The sequence below is a fragment of the Scomber japonicus genome, chromosome 19 (assembly GCF_027409825.1).
Source record: "Scomber japonicus isolate fScoJap1 chromosome 19, fScoJap1.pri, whole genome shotgun sequence".
Taxonomy (NCBI): Eukaryota; Metazoa; Chordata; class Actinopteri; order Scombriformes; family Scombridae; genus Scomber; species Scomber japonicus.
This window is the reverse complement of record NC_070596.1, coordinates 30,328,495-30,339,132: the sequence shown is the minus strand read 5'-3', so window position 1 is coordinate 30,339,132 and position 10,638 is coordinate 30,328,495.

The window sequence follows — 10,638 nt, the reverse complement described above, 5'->3', positions numbered from 1 at the left end:
TATTGGCGCTCCACACCAGATCCCATCTTTGAGGGCCAGGAAATGACTAATGTGGATGCAAAACCTCTTTCTACCATCTCAAGAATATCTTTAAACTCCACCTCTCTCTCATCAAGTCAGATGCAGAGACACTCGTCCATGTCTTTATCTCCTGGAGACTTGAGTATGCAACAGGCTCTTCACATGGACCTCTAGTAGAACCATCCAGAAGCCCCACTACATCCAGAACAGTGCTACCATGATCCTGATGAGAGTAACTAAAGTTGTCAAGAACCAGTTCTGTTTTCATCACACTGGCTCCCTGTCTCCTTTACGATTGACTACAAAGTCCATGCTACTTACATACTTACATACATCAATGGACCTCCCTACCACCAGGAACCGATCACACCACAAACCTCCCACTGCTCCCTAAAAACGGCCTCTTAACTGTTTTATTTGTGCAATGTTTTATTGTAGTTTCACTCTGAATGACAATTGCAATACTAGTATTATCATTGCCTCTGTGATGAAGGATTGTTACTTACTTTCTTTGTAAATTAATTCCCCTTTCTTTTGTGTACAAATATTAGTAGCATATAAATGTAATTTGTAAGAGACGGTGGCCTCTCTGACTTTCTCTTTCTGTCTGGTTCCCCACAGCTGTCATGACTGAGTGAACCACATATTCATCCTTCCGCTTGTACCGTCTTTGAGTTTCCTCCATTAAACACACAAAGCGAACACTTGACTTCCTTGGAAACAAAAGAGGGATTTCCTCCCCACCGACACCGACAGGCTCTGAAACCTCAACACCCACCCATGAAAAACTCACTGTACCAGCACGGTGCTTTCTGCTTAATGTGCACACACTGTGGTCGAGGTCAACTTCATCCAACATTGTACAGTAGGAGGCAGATTTCAGGGTTACGACTGAGCAGAGGTATGCAGTGATACCCCCTTTGCCTCTCCCCTTTTCCCCCCCAGGTCCTGCATAGCTTTGGGGGAGAGGATCTTCACTGTCTGGCCCTGAGCCAAAGACTGAACCCTCTCTGTAATCCCCTCCTGCTGATATACACAGCTGCTGGTGTGTGCAGCTTACAATGGCTGTTTCAGTGTCTAGCCACAGTTTGTGTTTTCTTTTTTTTTCATTCTTCCCCTCCAGCAGACCGGTCATATCTCAATCTGCCTGACAGGGTTGAAGAGGCCCATCAGGAATGTGATGGATTTTTTTTTTTTTTTTTTTAGCTCCATCACAAAGTGGGAAACATGCTGAACCCTCCAGTAACAGAAACCCCACTCTGAACACTTGCAGGTTTCAGGTCTGTAACCCCTTTTCCTGCTTGTAATGGTGGAAATGAAACTGGAGACTTGGGCGTATTCCTGACTCCAGATGTGGCAATTCTCTCTTTCACTCAATTTTTAGTCATCTCTGCTGACTAGAGCACAAAGAATACTTTTAAGAAAGTCCAACAAAACTACTAGTGGTGAACTGAGATGTAGTTAATGCAAAAAAAGGAACATAAACCTGCATTAATTGGTTTTTCGTCCACTAGTTTTCAGCAGGAACAACCAGTGAACACAACACTGACATATCATCATGTTTCAAGTTGATATGTTGAGCTTATATCCACATCCAGCAGTTACTGATCAACATTATCATTCATTCTGAGTCGTGTTTCTGCTGAATGTACGTCCAATATTCACTCTGTTTTAGCTCTGTTTTTACTCTCTACCAGCTCCTGAGGGGAATATCTAAATGCTCCACTATGTTCACCAGCTACTCTGCAGATAACTGTGTCTGTTAGAGTACAGTGGCCTTTTTTTTTTTACAGCTTTTTCTCTGAGAACTGAGAGTGAACCAGAACAGCAAAATTGCAGCCAGACAGCTAAACAATGAGCTGAAACTCATGATTAAGTGTAAAATATACATATATATTGATGAATGCAGCAGTTATAATGATGGGAGCAAAGGAGGAAATCAGGTGAAGTTACTGTATAGCCTTTTTTTTTTGGCTGTATGCATAGTTTGGCTGAGTCAAATTTGCTCTATTGAGTGCCAAGTTGGCCATGTGCCCAAGATGGATCTCCACAGTCAGGTCAAAACGCATCTGACCCGCCTCCAGTGTGTTTCGTTTGGTATCTGATGGGTTTCGTCATCATTCAGGGATGAACCACTTCAGGTTTAACCCTCCGCTATCTTAAATGAGATCAAAATGATTAATAACTCTCACTCAAACAAATGTATCCACAGCTTTACAGCCACTCCTTGGACCTCCACTAGTCAGGGCTTGGTGCACTTCCTGGGGGCTTGAGTAAACAGCGCTGCTTTTAAATGTCATCGACCCAAGACAAGCGCATCATCAGTTAAAGACACACCTTCATGCAGGTAGCGCTGTCATAATGGAGATACAAATCCCCTGGCTGGGCTGATGCAGTGAGTCAAACCAAGTCAAGTCAAGCCAAGCCAGCACATGTGTGAGGAAAAACCCCCACCTATAGGGAAAAGGTCGAGGTGAATGGTGGGATTAACCAAACGTTGTGTGCGTTGCAACACCATGAAACGTATTTTTTCTTCAACATATAGATGTGTGACAGATTTGGAAAGCACAGTCAGATGATCCTGCTTGTCCTGCTTGTCCCTCCAAACCTCTCAGAGTAAATTAACCAACTGTTTTCAGACAAAAAAGCAAATATTTCTGCAGCTAAATTATTTATATTTCCGACCCCAGATTTATTTTCTGACCTTTTTAGAGGATCTGAATACTTCCTCCACCACAGCCAGAAATATAAATGTGGTTTTTGTTATATTATTTTGGTGAATCAGCCCTTACATAACAGCAACTATTTATAAAACATGTGTTTCTGAACATGTATAGGTCACATGGATAAAAAGATGTTCGTGATGAAAAGGGCAAACTGTCTCAGACTCAAACTTTTGCTACACTCCATATCTGATTCACTATGGATTTAAAAGGAGAATACATCATGTTCTGGTCCTGTACGATGATGTGTTTTAGGTTTGACATACAGACGGTCCATGGAGGTTTAAAATCCAGAAGACCCTTTGTTTTCCTATTCTCACCTTTTAGCAGCTCCATGGTGGCCGATGTCAGCCAGACACTTTTTTCCAGAGTAGAAATATCTCAACAACTATTTGATGAATTGCTGTGAAATTTTGTTCAGACATTCATGTTCCCAGGAGGATTCAACCTCTGGGGAACAGTGAATAGTTTACAGTGGAACAACTATTCGATGCATTGCTAAGGAATATGGGACAGATGTTCATGCTGGTGAGAAAGTTCAATTCTAACTCTGCCTTTCAATGTTAGAGCCAAGCTTTCCACTTATCCTGTGAAATATCTCAACAAGGACTGGTACAACATTACAGACATTTATCTTCCCCAGAGGATGAATCCTGCTGACTTCATGCCAAAGATTTTACTTATTCGGAAATCATCTCAACGTCTACTTGATGGATTGACGACAAATTTGGTTCAGACATTCATTTTTCATTTTTTCCCCTCATAACTTTTCATCATGACTTTCATGTCAGATGTTAAACATGCTCAAAGTTTCAAAACTTGAGGTGAACATATGTAAAAATACTTCCTGACAGTCAAAGGTCAGGGCTTCAACCTGCCATGAACGCTTCATTTGCAACGTTTTTTTCCACCTTGCTGACAAGTTGACATCGGCTTGTCATGCATGCACATAAAAAGCCATCTGTTCTGTAGCCTCGGTTGCTACGGCAGTTGCTAAGATGGTTGCTAAGGTGTTTTCATGTGTTGTTGATGTTGCCAACTCTCACATCTCAGATCTGATTCATCTCCAACATGTATGGGTGAATTTGAGAACTTGACATTTGGAGTAAAGAACGAGAAAAAAGAAGTGAAATCCTGCTGGTATAGTTTAGTTATGTAGCTTCTGAAGCTGAAGGAAGCTTCCAGCATTGGGGGGGGGGGGGGGGCCTCTTTAGAGCTAGTGTTTGGTTTGTCCATTCTAGGCTACTGTAGAAACGGCAGCCTCCATGGAAGAGGACCCGCTCCCTTTGTAGATATAAAGAGCTCATTCTAAGGTCATGAAAACACAATGATTCTTAGTTTCAGGTGATTATAAACTGATTAAAACATACATACATTTCTGCAGAGTCTGTTCTGTACACACTGATCCTTTAAAGAGGCTGGAGCTTAATATGTCCCCATTCACAGACTCATGCATTGCTTTGGTGATTCTCCAACATGTCATCTAGTGCCGAACTAATGTGGTTGAGTATTGTTAAGTGTTTATTGGGACCATGCATCAGTTTTTGCTTCACTTAGTAGTTTTCTTAAGGATTGAGAAGCTTTTAACTATTAGGTTTTAACCCTTTCACGCATAGTGGTCACTGCAGGGGACAGCTATTCAAAAACTGTTTTCTTAGATGCATACATGGATTTTGATGGTATCTTTGCACTTCAGCCACCAAAGTAGACACTAGTGCATCATCCCATAAACGACCACTTCATCTGCAGTAACGTTTTTTTGTTGTAAATCAGTTAGTTTGTGTAATTTGATGAGTTCACTACTTACGTTTGCAAGAGTACAAGGTGGTAATATTAAAAGGCAAACATGTGGGGTTGAGCATAACTCAGCAGGTAGCGCTCCCGCCCCATGTGTTGAGGCTACAGTCCTCGTTGCAGGTGACCCCGGTTCGAATCCCGAGCCGAGCGGTCTTATCCTGCGTGTCATTCCCCTCTCTCTGCCTGTTTCCTGTCTTTCTCCACTGTCCTGTACATTAAAGGCAAAAAAATATACTTTAAAAAAAAAAAAAAAAAAAGGCAAACGTGCAACTGCAACAAACCAGTAAAAACATAAAAACAGCTACCCCACCAATGTCATTTGACAAAAAAAGAAAATATGGAGTGTAACACAGCAAGTTGTATCATTCCTAAAGAGAAATAAAATCACTCAAACACACCTTTTAATAATTCATGCATGAAAGGGTTAAAAGTACTTCAGAGAAAGCCTACAGTAGATGTAGTGTAATGAACTGGTTTGGTAAAATCTCTTATAGAAGATATTCTGGAGGATCTGATTAAACTTACGGAGCAAGTATTCACAAAGCCACGTAGAGGAGGAGGCCCAAACCATTAAAAATGTAATGAACCAGGCACACATTTGACAATAAGCTAAAACTCTCAAAGCTCTGTTAACTGAACTTCTCCAGTAACCTACAGCGATGGAAATGCATCAGCTTTTTATCCAGAACATCAACATGTTAGTTTGCCTTTATGAGCATTTAACTGAACTACAACGTCACAGAGCTGCTATAGCACGTCTCTGGTTTCTCTCTCCTATAATTGACTCTCTCAGTCAGTCTGGGAGGTTCAGTGTTAATTGTGAAGGCATGCAGTCATACTGATGGATATAACACATGTGTTCCTCCCATGGTTGTTACAGCTGGTCATGGCTGTGACCTGTGGCTGACCTGTATTGTGCTCTGCAGCTAAAACACAGGCCTACATGTGTCTTTACTGTGTTCTCTGGTGATATCATTGATGCAGCTGTACATGTGTGTTCAAATAATAAAATACAACCAAATATTGTTTACAAAGATTTAAAAAAAAAAAAAACGTTGCTTCCTCAGTTTTGCCCTCATATAGTAATGTGGTCATTACATAGAGTTTGTGGAGTTTCAGTTAAAGGGCATGAGTGGTAAAGAAAAACAGAAGTGAAAAGGGCTTGAAAAAGGTCAAAGACATGAAAAATTGAGGGTTAGGAAACGCTGGTTAAGGGAAGTGAACTTTAATGAACTATCAAACTACGGCTGGAAGCACATTGGACGTTTATAATTCCTTTAACAGTTTAGAGTCTTTGTACATATATTTTAGTGTCACTGTTATGTTTGATGTCAGATTCAGAGTTCAAGATCAATAATTCAACATCTTATTTGAATTTTTTGCGAGTGTGGGATCCTTTTATGTCTGCAGTTTCTTACAATGATTCATTTAGTCAGAATACTATATTAATATTTGTACATTTTAGTCATTGGGCCTTGAGTAATGGTAGATCTTCTGGTTGTGTTGAAAGAGCCACATATTGACTGAATCACTTCCTAGTTAGTAGACATGATTCTTCTCCTGTAAGTAAGAATCTGCAGCCATACTCAGTTAAAGGTTAAAGGTTAGCATCCGCACGCTAACATGCTCAGAATACCTGCATTTCCACCCTTCACCTGCTTTTATGTTGTGGAAACACAAAACATTGGAGGGGTAAGAGTGGAAAATGTTGATTGACAGCAGCCAGTGGGGCGTGTCGGTGTCTGCGTTTGATTGACATCCCATTAACAAACCATTTTTGTTCTCCAATAATGCTAAATGAAAAGTCAGAGGATCAAAGTTTTAAATTATCCTTGGGGAAATTTGATGCTTAGTCCATCCAATATCTGTCATGATATTTGAATAAAGAACTTGAACAGCAACGTCATGGCGGCACAAGAGGAAAAGTCAGAGGATCACTGAAATCAGTAGGATTCATCCTCTGGAGAACATGAATGTGTGAACCAAAAAGGTGCAAACACAGCAAAACAGTAGCAGAGCTTGTGGGGTCAATGTCTTTCCAGTTCTGAAAAAGCATTTGACACTTATGGAGCTTTTCCATTATACAGTTCTAGCTCGACTTGACTCAGTTTGGTACCAGGAACCTTTTCCATTACTATAGTTCCTCCTCAACGTGGGCGGGGTTGTCATAGCAATGCTGCGCCAAACTGCCGTGACTTCGTTTTATACACAAACACACAAACAATGGAGGCGATGGTGTACTTGCTGCTGTATGTGTCTTTCTGTCACACACAAAACAAGAGAAGACAAACCAAATCTCTGTAACGCTGTTGTTGGTGTTTAAAAATGTCGGCTTTGGGGTTTGAGCATAGCTCAGCGGGTAGCGCACCCGCCCCATGTGTTGAGGCTACAGTCCTCGTTGCAGGTGACCCCGGTTCGAATCCCGAGCCGAGCGGTCTTATCCTGCGTGTCATTCCCCCTCTCTCTGCCTGTTTCCTGTCTATCTCCACTGTCCTGTACATTAAAGGCAAAAAAGCCCAAAAAATATACTATAAAAAAAATTTGTCGGCTTTGATTCTTGTGTGGGACGGCTCATGACTCTTCCAGTGACTCTCTGACCAATCAGAGGCCGGCAGTCTGATGATGTCACATTTAGTATTGGCTCGGCTCACTTGGAACCTCAGCTGAGCAGATACTAAAAAAGTATCAGGTACCAGGTACTATCCCTAGTGGAGGAGCAAAGAAAAACGAGTCAAGTCGTGCTGGAACTGTGTAGTGGAAAAGCGCCATTAGTCCATCCAATAGCTGTCATGATATTTGAATAAAGAACTTGAACATCAACATCATGGCGGCACAAGAGGAAAAGTCAGAGGATCACTAAAATCAGTAGGATTCATCCTCTGGAGAACATGAATGTGTGAACCAAATTATGTTCTGATCAATTCTAAAGATGCTGAGATATTTAATGTTGAGTCTGATGGTTGTGCAACAGGAAAAGTCATGGCAGTCTATCTTATAGTTGTTGAGATATTTCACTCTGAACCACAGAAGACAACCTCATGGTGGCGCTAGGGGAAAAATCAGAGGATCACCAGATTCAGCAGGATTCATCCTCTGAGGAACATGAACGTTTGAACTAAATCTCATAACAATCCCTCCAACAGTGGTTGAGATATTTCACTCTGAACCACAGAAGACAACCTCATGGTGGCACTAGGGGAAAAGTCAGAGGATCACTAAAATCAGTAGGATTCATCCTCTGGAGAACATGAATGTGTGAACCAAATTATGTTCTGATCATTTCTAAAGATGCTGAAATATTTAATGTTGAGTCTGATGATTGTGCAACAGGAAAGGTCATCTTATACTATTTTTTATTTCACTCTGAACCACAGAAGACAACCTCATGGTGGCGCTAGGGGAAAAATCAGAGGATCACCAGAGTCGGCAGGATTCATCCTCTGAGGAACATGAACGTTTGAACTAAATCTCATAACAATCCCTCCAACAGTGGTTGAGATATTTCACTCTGAACCACAGAAGACAACCTCATGGTGGATCTAGGGGAAAAATCAGAGGATCACTAAAATCAGTTGGATTCATCCTCTGGAGAACATGAATGTGTGAACCAAATTATGTTCTGATCAATTCTAAAGATACTGAGATATTTAATGTTGAGTCTGATGGTTGTGCAAGAGGAAAAGTCATCTTATACTACTTTTTATTTCACTCTGAAGCACAGAAGACAACCTCATGGTGGCACTAGGGGGAACATCAGAGGATCCCCAGAGTCGGCAGGATTCATCCTCTGAGGAACATGAACGTTTGAACTAAATCTCATAACAATCCCTCCAACAGTTGCTGAGATATTTCACTCTGAACCAAAGTGTTTTGAGAGACAGACACGCTGCTAACACAGCTAAAGAAAACTTTGCACCTTTATGTAAACAGTTTTATATCAACCTCCGCCAGACGAACTGATACTGATTTTCATGCCATCACATTCGCTCTGATAAGTGGAGCCACCTTCACGCTACGAGCCGATGAAACAACGAGCTCTGTCCTCCAGCTCGAGCCCAAATGACACGAAGTACAAGTCAGTGGAGAGATTTCAGCAGGGACACACACACAGGGAATGATGAAATTTAGCTTGAGGCTGAGAACAACACAGTGGCTCAAGTGTGTGTGTGTGTGTGTGTGTGTGTGTGTGTGTGTGTGTGTGTGTGTGTGTGTGTGTGTGTGTGTGAGTGAGAGGGAGAGCTGTATGTTTATACAGCTCAAAGCTCATTACAGCTCAGAAACAGAGAGGAAATGAGACACTGTAAAAGCCAAACTCTCACTGTTAACTCCCCCCCCCCCCCCCCCCCCCGCCGCCTCCATCCTCCTTCCCCCCCTCCACACCGGGTGAGGACTGCTACTCATTTACAACCTTTATCCAAATTTAGAAAAACATCTTTTCTTTTTGGTTTCTGAAGTTGACTTTGTGTCACGGGATGTGTGTGTGTGTGTACTTCTGGCTTTAGTTTACTGTGACTGTGCAGCGGAGACAACATGCATGTATGTAAAATGAAATGCTTGAGCAGTGAGGTCATCGCAGCTGTAGTGAAAGGTTATTGCTGGAGGACGACAGCTGCTCAAAGCGCCTCTGATTGTCTGCACCTGGAAATCAGCGTTAACATCTTCCAAAATGTCAGCTCATCACCGATAATGGACAGTTTGTTTTACTTCTCTAACTATGTTGATTTATAGGATTATAAATGATCTGTCACCATAGAGGAACGTTGAGATTTACCTAGATTGCCATCACTGACAGCATTTGTAAAGATGAAGTGTCATGCCTATCTCCAGCAGCTCTATATTTATATTCTGTGACTCTACTGGAATATCTTTGCATGATTTCCAGTTAAAAACTTATTTATCTTGTACTGGTCCTTTATGCAGTCGATCAGTTCAGCCTCTGTCTCAAATGGTGCTTTTCCACTACACGGTTCCAGCACTACTCGACTCGACTCGGTTCCAGGAACGACCTTTTCCATTACAAAAAGGTACCTACTCAATGTGGGCGGGGTCGTCATAGCAACGGCTTCGCGATACTGCCGTGACTTCGTTTTATACGCGACACAAACACAAAACCAATGGAGGACATGGAGGTGATGGTGTACTTGCTGCTGTATGAGGCTTTCTGTCACACACAAAGCAAGAGAAGAGAAACCAATTGCTGTAACGCTGTTGTTGGTGTTTAAAAATGGCGGGTTTGATTCTTGTATGGGACGGCTCATGACTCTTCCAGCGACTCTCTGACCAATCAGAGGCCGGCAGTCTGATGACGTCACATTTAGTATCGGCTCGGCTCGCTTGGAACCTCAGCAGAGCAGGTACTAAAAAAGTACCAGGTACCAGGTACCATAGACATGTATACGTAGACGCCGCATTGACTGTGGAGAGGCCTAAAGTGCCGCCATCTTGGTACAGGGCTAGCAGAGGCAGTAGTGCATGTATATCTATGGAGGTAAGAGCTACTCCACAGTTTCAAAGTAGAATTATTCACTGAAATCTCGACCGATTTCCAAACGCTTTGCTTTGTTAAAAAATTTTTTTAAAAAAAGCAGCAGTCAAGGTGGTGTCTATATATATCCCAGATAGCATGCGAATGTGGGCCACTTGAGGCAATGATCTGGCACTGTAGGCATTCTTCTGGCCCGGACAAAACAGACGTGAACCTAAACTGGCCCATGTAGTAAATGCTACATTTGGGCCAAATATCACAAAACGAATATGGCCCATCTTTGGCCGAAATATGGCAAGTATGGCAATGACTAATCCGGATGTGAGCCTAAAGAGGCCCACATATAAGGAAACATACTTGGCCCACCTTTGTTGAAACATATTTGGGCCAGTCTTGGCCGAACTGGTTTATTTGGTGTGTTTTTGGTTGACATCTGGCATTGTGATGGCTTGGTTATGGCCCACTTTTGGCAAACATGAGCGGACCGCCCAAGTGCCATCATTCCATGCTGTATGTGGGCCGGATGAACATGTCAGGTGTGGGCCAGATATGGGCCAAAAGAATTTTGCTATCTGGGATGTCTATGCCAGGTACGATCCCTAGTGGAAATGC